At 39.3% G+C, this 13,927-nt stretch overlaps 2 protein-coding genes across 4 annotated transcripts in view; both read left to right on the top strand.

The window, feature by feature from the left end:
* LOC308080976 (uncharacterized protein) overlaps positions 1-13,927 on the top strand; it is a 1,029,623-nt gene that overhangs the window by 708,530 nt on the left and 307,166 nt on the right. The window lies entirely within an intron of this gene.
* Positions 1-13,927, top strand: part of LOC308080972 (uncharacterized protein) — a gene marked incomplete at its 3' end in the record, with an annotated part of 220,493 nt that overhangs the window by 203,519 nt on the left and 3,047 nt on the right. The window lies entirely within an intron of this gene.

Raw genomic sequence — 13,927 nt, 5'->3', positions numbered from 1 at the left:
GGATTCAAGACAGTATACTCTACATTATAACAACTGGTTGTTGATGACACATGAAAGATCACTACAGTAAGATTTACTGCCATACTGTTAACAAACTTGATTAATTATTCAGTCAGTCAGTCAATCAATCAATCAATCAGATCTGTAAACTGTAGATCATAACATCTGCGTGTTGATGGCACATGAAAGGTCAATGCAGGAAGACCTGTAGGTAACCAAAACAGTGGGCCCCTGAGAACACTGGGCATCATTTTTACACATATGTATTTATTTAATATTTGATTTTATATCTACATTTATTTTACAAATTAGTGGCCATACACACAGGCACACACCCATGCACGTGTACGCACGCACGCACGCACGCACGCACGTACGCACGTACGCACGTACGCACGCACGCACACACGCACACACACACACACACACACACACACACACACACACACATACACACATACCTCGCCGAAGTCACTAGACCAGAATACCCTGACGTGAATCGATTATGCATTATCTTGTACGCTTATCTATTGACGCACAAAAAAAAGCCCCTCCCACCTCTGCCACCTCTGCTAGCCTCACTTCTTGTCAAAGCAAAGCCCCCCCTACCCCCCGGCCACCCCTCCCCCTACCCCTTCAATTGCATAAAACTCTATCTCCTCACTTCACCAGTCACACAACACACATACAGTCGCCTAAAGTAACTAAGTAAATTTACTGTATTCAAATATAATTTTGAGGTGCTTTTAATTTACTTTAGTACTTTATATTACTACTCCACTACATCTCAGAGCCAAATATTGTACTTTTTACTCCACAGCTTTAGTTAATAGTTACTTTGCAGATTTTGATTATTAATAAATTAACCACTTATGCCCTATTTGAAACTTTGGCTATTCATAAATAGCTGATCTACAAGCTCACAATGTAAGAATGAGTACTTTTGTACTGTAAGCATATTGATGCCAATACCAAAGTATAAGTTAGGGTTTATGTGGTAAATATATTTTATACATTAATAATAATCCAAATCTGCAAAGTAACTAGGCTAACTAAAACGGCCAAATAATCATAGCGGAGTAATAAGTACAAATTTTGCCTCTGAGATGTAGTGGAGCAGAAGCATGCTTTGAAAATGGTAAATACCCAAATTGAGTAAAGGTACCTCCAAATTTGTACTTGAAATTTGAGTAAATGTACTTTCCACCACTGTTGAAAAACTATATCAGTTCGTCACGCACGCACGCACGCACGCACACACACACACACACACACACACACACACACACATACACACACACACACACACACACACACACACACACACACACACACACACACACACACACACACACACACACACACACACACACACACACACACACACACACACACACGTGATAGCGTGGCAGAGAGCAGGGGGGAGGGATTAACAGCATTAGCAGCATCGCTGTCTGTGTGCATTCGTACGTGCGTGTGTGTGTCTGTGTGCCTGCCTGCACCTGTTGGGCCTTCCTTGTTGTACATTACAGTGTCACTGTCGTGCGGAAACATTGTATACAAACCTTTGCATTTCAGGACATGTGAAAAAATAAGTGTTGTGTTCCAATGGATCCATTGCAGTTATGATTTAGTAACAAGGTCTTGTTAATAATTCATAAAATAAAATCCATTGTGTGTGATGTGTATTTAGTTTTTGTCCTGTCTATGTATTTGTTTTAAATAATTTAAGAGGTGCTATTCTATTACTTAACCATTAATTATGTAAACTATGAATATTCCATGTGTTAGACTATATAGTACCTTATAAACCGGACAAACTGTTAACCTGTGTTATTATCACACAACAAAATACATCAAAACCATCATTAATGTGCAGACTGCTTAGATTATGTGGAAGAGGTTTGTTATAACATTATGCTGACGTGCATAATAACCTCACATAGTGTGTGTGTGTGTGTGTGTGTGTGTGTGTGTGTGTGTGTGTGTGTGTGTGTGTACAGCACGTGTATGTGCATGCGTCATTTTCTAAAATCTCAATCTTCTGACTGTACCTCAGTCAAGTGACTTACAGTTTGTTATTTGAACTCAAATACAACAATAACAGCAAACCTTCCATGTACAACTCACCTGGTTCATTGATTGTCATGATGTCCTTATTTTTCTCTCTGCTGATCCAAGTCGTGTACCGAGGGTCCAAAGTGTTGCTGTACCAATGGTGACGTGTAATGGTCTTTTACATGCACATGTTGTGTGGTGTGTGTGTGTGCGTACGTACGTGTGTGCATGTGTGTTCATTCCTGTGGCATGTGTGTGCTATCGAATGCATGTTTATGCTTGTGTGACAGAGAGGGAGATTGACAGCCAAGTTCCTTGTCTACCATTGTTACCACCCCTCAGATGTATTTATGTAAACAAAAATAAACAAACTATACAAAACAAACTTTCTTACATCACTGCTGTAAAATATTGATATATATATACAGTATATACACAATGGCCCAAATAAAAAACATAATTGTGCAGGTTTTATTTTCCTCAGTCAAGGTGAATGTGGGCAGCCTTTAGAATGTGCTCACAGGTTGTGCACAGCTTCCCCATATTACTGTAGATAACTTGGGTGCTCAAGTGGGCAAGATACGCAAAACTGGCACCATGTATCGGTTAGTACCAACCTACTAATACAAGAATGTCTGTAACTTAATGCCATTCAATGAATAGTATTTCCGGACAGGCTTGTTGAAATAAATGGTTGAAAGACTATTCTCAACCAGTGGACTTCATTGTACAGCCCAATGGGTCCTTGGGACTTGTTTCCATTGGGGTCCTATTTACCTCTAGATCGAAAACATGATTAAAATATTTGCAGTGTTACACAGTAATTCATGTTAAATTCAGAATTAGTCCATTACTTCCATTATGGTTTAAATAACATATCACTGTTGAATGGAAGTGAGAATTCTAGCTCTTTTGTAAGAATATGCATTTGAATGAAAGTCAGGGTTGCTTGCTGTAACCTCCCTTTTAATTATTATTACATATTTATTTGTTTTGACAACATGTTGAATAGCTTTTTAATGGACAAGACGTTACATGCCTGAACTGGTCTGTGGGGCCCAGGCACAGGGCTTCAAAACCTCCGCCATTTGGTGATGTGTAAGATATGGTTAGGGCTAGGGTTAGCTAACCCCACATTTAGAGGTACATTTTATGAATAGGCAAAGTTTATGAATTGTATGAAGAGGCCATCGATTGGCTCATCTCAGAAGGGCCCCATGGGATTTTGTTTTCTTTACATTATAACAACTGGTTGTTTATGACACAATTGACAACTGAAAGGCAGGGTGAAAGCGGCTTGACGTTCTTGCTGGAACTATAATACCCCAACCTTCATCTCCTCATGTTGTTTTCCTCATTCATGCATCCCTGAACACATTCAATTTCTTCATGCCTGTATAGTATGGTGTAGAAAGTACAAGGACATGCATAGAAAATGATTTATTTAAATCAAAGGGTGTGTGTACCACAGAATAATGTGACACAAAACTTCAATATCAATTTAAATCTACAATTGGGCTACTTTTCTTTGAAACTACAAACTTCAATATGAATATAAATATCAAACTCAACAGTCTTGTCTTTGGAATTAAACATGAACCATTTTATATAATATAGCAAAATTAAACCAAATGGTGTATATACCACAGATGTGTTAATCTTAACTTCAATATCATAAATATAAAATTCAACAAATTCAACATTCAACAAAAAATCTAGAAAACTAACACATGGCAGGTTATATGGGCTTTTGACAGCAGTTACAGTTACTCTATAAGTTTGGCTATTTTTGGTACTTTTGAGTGACATTGTAGTATGATGAAAACGTAAAACAAAATGGACATGGTTTCTGCCCGATATAGTATCCATGACGAAGAAGGTCTTACTGTAGTGACCTATCACCTGTCAACTGGACATTAGTGGTCACATAATCTCTCAAGAACAGATTCTGCTCTGTGTTGGAATCTGTCGTGAAGGTTCGTCATAACGTGTACACACTGTGTGGGCGTGGGCGTGCCTTCAGATCAGGAAGCAGGCCGCGCTTTACCCAATCAAATGTAGTGGGCGGGATTTACGTGTCCGCTGATCCTTCCCTACTCGAAACAAGCCGAAACTAATTTAACAATGGTGTCCGCGGAGCAGACAAAACCACGGAAAGATATTCACATTTTAACTTGCTCTTTCATCATAGAAACAAGTGGGCTTATAACCAAAACGATCCATGTTCTCTGGGAGAAGTGGTGTTAGTGTTCCGTGTACAAATATTGTTAGTGGGAATGAAAACATAGTCGCACCACCCGGAAAAGGAGCGTGAAGGCAGACTAAAACCCTGGTTTCCTTTGCGCACAGGTGCTGCGTCGTCTTTAGCCGAGAGCCAACATGAGATAGTACAAACAGCAGAGGGCGCTGTTTTTCATTCTCATTTGGCTTTGGGTTCCCAGATTGGTGGTCACATACAAATAAGATCATTATTGTACTTATAGGTTGAAATTGAAATGTTATTTAATCATGTATTATGACATGCATTGCTGAAGTCATATATCAGTCACTGAGCAGCATTGTGTGCTTGTTGAGAAAAGTTGGCAATGGATCACAAACCACTGAGAGAAAGATGTTTGCGTGTGTGTGATATAATTGAATGTGTGTAATTTTATTTCCTGTCTATTCCAATTCCAAAGTATTCTTTTTTTTTATCCTGTAAGAGTTGCTATCTATAGCCTACTTAACCATTAATTATGTAAACTATGAATATGCCATGTGTTTGATTTTCTATGAATGCAAATAGACAGGCAGTTGTGTGGAGTGTACATTCAATATATGCGTAGGCTGGATTCTGGCTGTGGCAGCAGCATGCATTTGTGTGTAGAGGAGAGGGCTAGAGGGGTGCTGGGGCAGTCTCAGGCCCATGGGCCCATGGACCCTGTTTTCAAACGTTTCTTCTTGACGATAATAATAAGTATATTGTTGATTTTGTCCACTATGGTTTTCTTAATTGGCTAAAATCAATCTTCCTTTGGTGTGGGTCTTAACTCGGTTATGAGAGTGAGTTCACATCGTCAGTGTGTTTGAATGTCCATGAGGAGATAATAAACTATGTGAACAGGACAAACTGTTCACCTATGTTAGTAGAGGATTTACTTTTAGAGTGGGAGGTATCTCAGTGGTGTGTGTGTGTGTGTGTGTGTGTGTGTGTGTGTGTGTGTGTGTGTGTGTGTGTGTGTGTGTGTGTGTGTGTGTGTGTGTGTGTGTGTGTGTGTGTGTGTGTGTGTGTGTGTGTGTGTGTGTGTGTGTGTGTGTGTGTGTGTGTCTCAATGTTCTGACTGTACAGTACCTCAGTCAAGTGACTTACAGTTTGTGATTTGAGCAACAATAACAGCAAACCCTTCATTTACAACTCAGCTGGTTCATTGATTGTCATGATGTGATCATTTTTTCTCTGCTCATCCAAGTCCTGTTGTGTACCCAGCGTCCGAAGTGGTGCTGTATTGTGGTGGCATGTAATAGTGTTTTGTGTGTTTTGTGTGTGTGTGTGTGTATGTGTGTGTGTGTGTGTGTGTGTGTGTGTGTGTGTGTGTGTGTGTGTGTGTGTGTGTGTGTGTGTGTGTGTGTGTGTGTGTGTGTGTGTGTGTGTGTGTGTGTTTGCACGCACCCACGCATTTGTTCATTCATACCTGCGTGTGTGTACTCCCGAAAAAATAGCCAAAGAAGTGACACAGATGCGTTCCAGGTCTTAATGGGTTAAAGGTAGGGTAAGTGATTCACTTTGGTTAAAATAAGTGTTAAATAGCTCTATATTCTCATAGTACTCATTGCTATAGAGTGTTTGTTCAGTAAAAGGAGTCTCTATGTCTCTCCAGCTCTTTATTAAACAGAAAATGCATTTCCCGTGCTCTCTCCTGATTGGCTTAAATGTTGTCACCTACCTGAAAATGTACTATATTCTGTTTACTAAAGAGCTGGAGAGATCCCTGTGACCGAACAAACGCTCTGTAGCAATGATTACTATCAGAATATAGTGTTTTTAACAAAACAAAACCTAAAAATATCACTTACCCTACCTTTAAGTCAAAGGTATTTCTTTAAACAAAAATAAACATAAACATGGTGCGGCTTTTGGATCCCATCTTCAGGACAGCGTAGTTATCATCCCATAGCCAAGGAGACAGTCCATTACACTGTCCAATAACCAGATATAGATATACCTTCTACTGTAACCCACGGTTCCAGTTTCAGAAGCTGACCCCAAAAGACCCCACATGAACAGACAAAGTGGACGAGTACCTGGGGTTCAGTGCAATACCATCTAGGGCTCATTCAGGTCGTTCAGAAAGGCCCCATTGGATTTTCTATTTCCTTTTAATTCTGCTCAGGGTTCCTTCATTCTCAATAATATCCTCTGGTCATGAAAAACTAAACATGTATACTCTACATTATAACAACTGGTTGTTGATGACACATGACAGATTAATACAGTAAGATTTACTGCCGTACTGTTAATAAACTTGTTAAATTAGTCAGTCAGTCAATCAATCAATCAGATCTGTACTGTATACTGTAGATCATAACAACTGGTTGTTGATGGCACATGAAAGGTCAATGCAGGAAGACCTGTAGGTAACCAAAACAGTGGGCCCCTGAGGCTGGGCACCATTTAAAAAATATGTCTTTATTTAATATTTAATATTAGATTTTGTATCTACATTTATTTTACAAATTAGGGGCCCTGCATGCACACACGCACACGCACACGCACACACACACACACACGCACACGCACACGCACACACGCACACGCACACGCACACACACACCTCTCGCCGAAGTCACTAAACCGGAATACCCTGACGTGAATCGATTATGCATTATCTTGTACGCTTATCTAGTGACACACAAAAAACATCCCCTCCCACCTCTTCTAGCCTCACTTCCTGTCAAAGCCCCCTCCAACCCTCTCCTCACTACACTTGTCACACAACACACACACAGTGGCCAAAAGTAACTAAGTAAATGTACTGTATTCAAGTATAATTTGTAGGTGCTTTTAATTTACTTGAGTACTTTATAGGCTATTACTACTCCACTACATCTCAGAGGCTAATATTGTACATTTTACTCCACAGCTTTAGTTAATAGTTACTTTGCAGATTTTTATTATTAATACATTAATCATACATTAACCACTTATGCCCTATTTGAAACTAAAACGGACTAATAATCGTAGCAGAGTAATAAGTACAAATTTTGCCTTTGAGATGTAGTGGAGCAGAAGCATGCTTTGAAAATAGTGAATACCCAAATTGAGTAAAGGTATACCTTCAAATTTGTGTAAATGTACTTTCCACCATTGTTCATTTCCATAAAATGCTATCAGTTCGTGTCACACACACACACACACACACACACACACACACACACACACACACACACACACACACACACACACACACACACACACACACACACACACACACACACACACTAGTTATACACCAGTGATAAACTCTTGTCTCACCCGTGTTCTTCCCCTCAAGCATTCTGGGAACACGTTGACCTGTTTTATTTTTCTTTCTTTCTTAATTCTCTCTTTCTCTCTCACACTGCCTCCCTCCCTCCCTCTTCCACTCTGTATACCTCAGTGATTTAATCATGTAAACGTGGAGAATCAGAAGCTCCTCTCTGTAATTTAGTAAATCCTCTCCTCCCGCTGGGTGCTTTTTGAAGTGGTTGTTATTCCCTGTGTTGGTTATGGTTATTCCCTGTGTTTGATTTCCTATGAATGCAAATAGACAGGCAGTTGTGTGGAGTGTACATTCAATGTATGCGTAGGCTGGTTCTGGCTGTGGCAGCAGCATGTATGTGTGTGTTGGGGAGGGGGCTAGGGGGTTGATGTGGCAGTCTCAGTCCCCATGAGACCATGGACCCTGTTTTCAAATGTTGCTTCTTGACGATAATAATTATTATATTGTTGATGGAACAAACAGAAGTTTACAGTCATTTTGTCCACTATGTCGTTTTTTCTCACTTAACTCAGTTAGGTAAGTTCACACGACTATTGTCTATGTGTTTAATGTCTATGAAGAGATAACAAACTAAGTGAACCTTACTAAGAAGTACCTTATAAACAGGACAAATTGTTCACATGTGTTATTATCACACAACAAAATACATCAAAACCATCCTTAATGTGAAGACATAGCTTTGCTTTGATTATGTAAAAGAAGGCTGTTTTCTCATGATTAAGATTGCATGTTATAACATATTATACTGTAGCTGACGTGCATAACAACCTCACATAATGTTCAGAACAGCAGCATAAGGTCGACCACATCCTGTTGAAGATGACAGTTAGATTACTCCCTTTTAGAGTGGGAGGTAACTGTGTGTGTGTGTGTGTGTGTGTGTGTGTGTGTGTGTGTGTGTGTGTGTGTGTGTGTGTGTGTGTGTGTGTGTGTGTGTGTGTGTGTGTGTGTGTGTGTGTGTGTGTGTGTGTGTGTGTGTGTGTGCACACCCGCACATTTGTTCATTCATATGTGCGTGCTTGTGCTCCCGAGTGAATGTGCGTTCATATGTGCAACATTTAAACATGTTGTGTTACACTCAATGACATTTTATGGGGTACATTCATATGAATGACAATAAAATATAAATATTGGATTTATTCTCAATTATAAATAATATTAGGGCATAGCTGACAGTCCAATGAACATAAAAAAAAGTTTTTAAATATTATTTTAATTGCTCTTTAAATTTTGTGATACCTTGAAAACCTTATACGTCTTTGACCCGTATACATATAGGCTGGTTAAAGGGGGATACCACTCATTTTCAACATTGAACCATGTCATAATATACCTTAGAGCTGTTGTGTGGAAATAAAATAAAAATCGATTGTTGGGGTCATGTGATCAGTGACATATGGAAGGTGTACTCTTTGCCCGCCTTTTGGCTGCATTCACTAGAATGGGGAATCTCACTTCCAGCTGAAACAGTGCGACTTGTAGTAGTTTATAAATGGCATATGCTTATATATCACATTTCACAAGACATTGTACTTGTAGATAATATGGAAGAAAAAGGGAGAAGGGAGAGGGAGTCCCGCACACTGTCTTCACTTATAAAGAGGTTTTTATTTAGGATGCAACGTTTCGGCCGCTTGGACCTTCATCAGGCATAAAGAAGCAAATGGCACACAGCCAGTATATATGACATCTCTCAGAGAGGTGCGGGCCAATCAAAGCCACTCACCAATATGTTACCATGGAGCAGGGGGGGCCCATATAGGTGAGTGGAGCTGGTACTTTTCCACAGTAAAAATAAGTATTCTTACAGAACATGAGAAAACATTTTATACAAAGATACAATTAAATAAGTCAGTAGAAAGGTATTACAATTACAAAAATAAAATACCTATAGAGTCTACTGAGTGAGGTAGAATATATATATATATATATATATATATATATATATATATATATATATATATATATATATATATATATATATATATATATATATATATATATATATATATATATATATATATATATATATAATAACAAAATTCAAGCACAAAATGCTGTGTCCCAGGAGGGCATAATATCAATAAATGTATTGGGGGTCAGACCTAGTAAATTACAGGTGTAAAGTTCTAAAGCTCCAAATACACCAGTAGGACATCACACACAAAACAGCGAGCTTATAATACTGTTGATCAGGACAAAAAAGGAAAAATAGAGAGTTAGACAAATATCATATCAAAACTACCCAGAGGCATACAGCCTACAAAGCATCACATTCAATAATAGTTCATCATTTAAACCTGTGGGGGCTAGAGTACTTGTAGATAATAGAAATCAATTTGCTGAAAATGCTTTAACAAGTCTTAACTTTATATTGAAGTCGCACTGTTTCAGCTGGACAGCTCTAAGGTATATTATGACCTGGTTCAATGTTGAAAATGAGTGGTATTCCCCTTTAAGGCAGCATGTATTTGAATTTCATACGTAAAAAAACATCGTAATGTGCAGACATAGCTCTGCTTAGATTATGTGGAAGAATGCTGTTTTACCTGCATTCACCTGATGTCCCTGGTCTAAATGAATGATTGGTTATACAGCTAAAGTGAAAACCAGCAGTAGAGTTGAGATTATAGGGAAACTATAGGGCCCCGTTTAGACGACAAGAGAAAACGACAAAATACAATATCAGATGTGCTTCCGTTTAGACGGACAAAGTCAAACCCCCTTCCAGAGTGGAAATCTTTGCTCCCCTTCGCTCTGTGATAGGAAGTAGAACGGAAGTGGTTCTACACATGCACGACTGGTCTATCTGGCAGCGTGTCTCACTGCCACCTGCATGCACGCTACAGTGTTTTCAATCACTTTGGGGTGTGTGTGTGTGTGTGTGTGTGTGTGTGTGTGTGTGTGTGTGTGTGTGTGTGTGTGTGTGTGTGTGTGTGTGTGTGTGTGTGTGTGTGTGTGTGTGTGTGTGTGTGTGTGTGTGTGTGTGTGTGTGTGTGTGTGTGTGTGTGCGTGCGTGCGTGCATCTGTCTGTCTGTTGCCTTGTGTGACAACTGCAGGACTTAAAGTGACAGTTTTAGTGCTACTTACCATAATGTACACAACTGTGAAAAAGTCATTCTGTGTTAATTGTGTATACAGTATAGCTGAATAAGATGGGGAAGGTCTATACGCTACTGTGGCTGTTAAGTCATAATGGTGGAACTTGAAGAGCCACATATTTTCTGATGTGGTACTCAGTCTAAAAAGGTTGAGAACTAATGGTGTAGAATAATATGCGAGGCATTTTATTGTTGCTAAATTATTCACATGGTTTTATACATTGGCACCATGTACGATAAACTATATATTTTTTTACCTGGATACATTTGCTTTGATATAACAGCAATTATACCTGACATGTAGAAGTGTTACTTTGACCAACAAAAAACTGTTTTTGTGTAAAATAATGCTTTCTACTTTCCCCACGTGCTTCCCATCTTCACAGCCAGGTGTAAACTATGGATGTATAGATTTCTGGTCACATGAGAAGTTAAGAACACAGATTTCTAGTTTTGTAGATACAGGGGGTGGGTCAACTTACCCACTGACCTCAGACAACATGTAAACTGGAACACTATAAAAATGAAGCTGATAAGTGGGTACTCTCTCCTGATTGGCTGACATTGTGTCATCTACCTGAAATAGTATTTTCTGTTTATTAAAGAGCTGGAGAGACAGGGACACTCCTGTTACTGAACAAACACTCTATAGCAATGATTACTATCACAATATAGTGCTTTAACCTTTTAACAGAAAACTTTTAGTTTTCACCTAAAAATATCAACTTACCCTACCTTTAAATTCTATAAAAGGTATGCCTATTACCTAATTGTGTTCATTAGTGTTAAATTCAGTGTTGAATTCAGTTCTCGAAGTGGGCTCTGGGGACCAGCAGGTGTTCTTGAGGGGTTCTTGGGGGTCCCCCGCAGAATTAGTTAATCACATCATAATTCAGTATTTGAAAATAGCAGATCTACAAGCTGCAGACATGTCAGCTTGTAGATCTCCTATTTTCTAAAAATGCTTAAAAATATTTGAGATCTGCCACAAAATATTTTCAGATGGGGGTCCACGGTTGAATGCATTTTAATGTGGGGGTCCTTATAAGTTTTAGAACCACTGCTCTAGCTGATGTGCATATGAGAATAATAAGATAACAACTGAAACATATCATAGACCACATCCTGTTGCAGATGACAGTCACATGATTTATTTGTAAAGTGGAAAGTCCCTCAGTAGGTTGTGAGTACAAACCTTCATCTTGGTGGCAGATTATCAAGGCTACTGTAACAAAGTTTTTTCCTTTTTCTCCTCTAGCCGAAAGGAGGAGTCATCGCAGCCTACACTATACCCAACTGTATTGTTTAGAGGCTCCTAGATATCAATCAACAAGCTTAAAACGCATGGTGTGATGCATTGATTGTTTTTGCGGTTGTTTTTGCTGCGCAACAATGGCATACAAGGTTTGAATTAAGCATTTAGGCCGAGGCCATTATTTGTGGTTTAAAGTGATTAATATGCTGTTGATTTTAAGTGTGTGTGTGTGTGTGTGTGTGTGTGTGTGTGTGTGTGTGTGTGTGTGTGTGTGTGTGTGTGTGTGTGTGTGTGTGTGTGTGTGTGTGTGTGTGTGTGTGTGTGTGTGTGTGTGTGTGTGCGTGTGTGCGTTTGTGTGCACGCGTGTGTGTGTGTATGACTTGACTACATAGAGAAGGGGAAATGACGTGCTGTTGCAACATGACTCCACTGCTAGAGGAAAACACAGGACTATAGACACACCCAGTATTATAGAAACAGAAGGACAAAGAGGCACAGTGAACCATTTTGATACAACTGAGCAGCACAGTGAAATTAACAGTCCTCATAATAGCTGTCACGATCGGCTATTTTCGAAGCATTTGTAAAAATCTTGAAGATTTGTGCCCTTGACCTGAAAAACAAACATTGAATTGGTTCTACATAATATACTAGAACAAATGCATTTGTCTAGACTGAAATGTTAAAAAAGGTAAAAGCTGCAGCATACTTCTTGCAGAAATGAAGTTCAGCGAAGAACAGAATAATGTCAAGGAGAAAACAAATGAATACATTGTTTTGCCTAGCTAATTTTAGGCACTTCTTGCACCTCCAAGACTTTCTAACTAGCCCAAGGAGCTTTATCTATATGTATTATTACCTACCCCTACCCCACTTGCTCTCTTTCTATCCCTCTAGGTCCCGTCTAACCCCTTCCCGTCTCTCTGCCCCTCATACTGACCCCCCTCTCCCTCTCTCTCTCTCTCTCTCTCTCTCTCTCTCTCTCTCTCTCTCTCTCTCTCTCTCTCTCTCTCTCTTTTTTTTCCCTTCACCAACATATTTAGACAGACCAGAACATGATACATGAACATGATGGGGTTTATTTCTAGTCCACTTGCATTTGTGAATGTATTTTCCAGATAAAATAAAAAGGTTCAAAAGTAAAGTTTTCTCTTTCTCTTTCTCATCCAAACACATTTTTATATTAATTAATTTGTAGCCTATTGTGTTCACAATATGCAACTTGTCATATTAGTCAGATCCGGAATAGTATATGAAAGCCATTTAAAATATTTATACAAAAAATATTTATACTACAACGCCATAATGGGTGACGGGTATAGCAGGTGCAGAATAACGTTTTGGGACAGCGCACCTCCCTTATCCGTATTTAACAGGTTTAGGGTAAAGTTTTGGGGTTTGGGGCGACCACTGAATAGGGCTCTTTATTTTTTTAATTTAGCTTTTTACTCCTTTTTCTCCCCAATTTAGTCGTTATGCCAATTGATTTATCCCCACACACGTTAGTGTGTCACTGCTGTTATATCCTACTGACTCACCTGCCAGTGAGGAGCCCCCACCGAGAGGACGTAGAGCCTCCATCCTACTCCTCCTTCCCAAAACTCCCTGCTGACGGGTGCCGCCCCAGCCTGTGGAGTACGTGCAGTGACATATATCACCCTTCCTGCCCAGCTTACCTCCCCTGAATTGTGTCTGATGCACCATGGTGAAGTCAAACCCACAACCTCTGCGGTGGTAGGCAGGCACTTTAGGCTCTAGATTTCAGTGTTTGATATCAAACAAACTCATCCCCCCTCCCCCCTCCACACACAACCTATATATAGGCTATTTGAAAATAGCAGATAAAAAGCTGACAACATGTTGTCAGCTTGTAGATCTGCTATTTTCAAAACATCTCAAAAACAAATTGGAATGTTTTGGAAACATTTTAACCAATCAATCATATATTTTAGTCATTGTATGATGGTGTCACATGGTGAAAATTTAAAGAAATG

This window comes from Gymnoscopelus braueri (genome assembly GCF_963280865.1).
Source record: "Gymnoscopelus braueri genome assembly, contig: SUPER_24_unloc_1, whole genome shotgun sequence".
NCBI classification, from domain to species: Eukaryota; Metazoa; Chordata; class Actinopteri; order Myctophiformes; family Myctophidae; genus Gymnoscopelus; species Gymnoscopelus braueri.
This window is presented reverse-complemented; position numbering and strand designations above follow the sequence as displayed.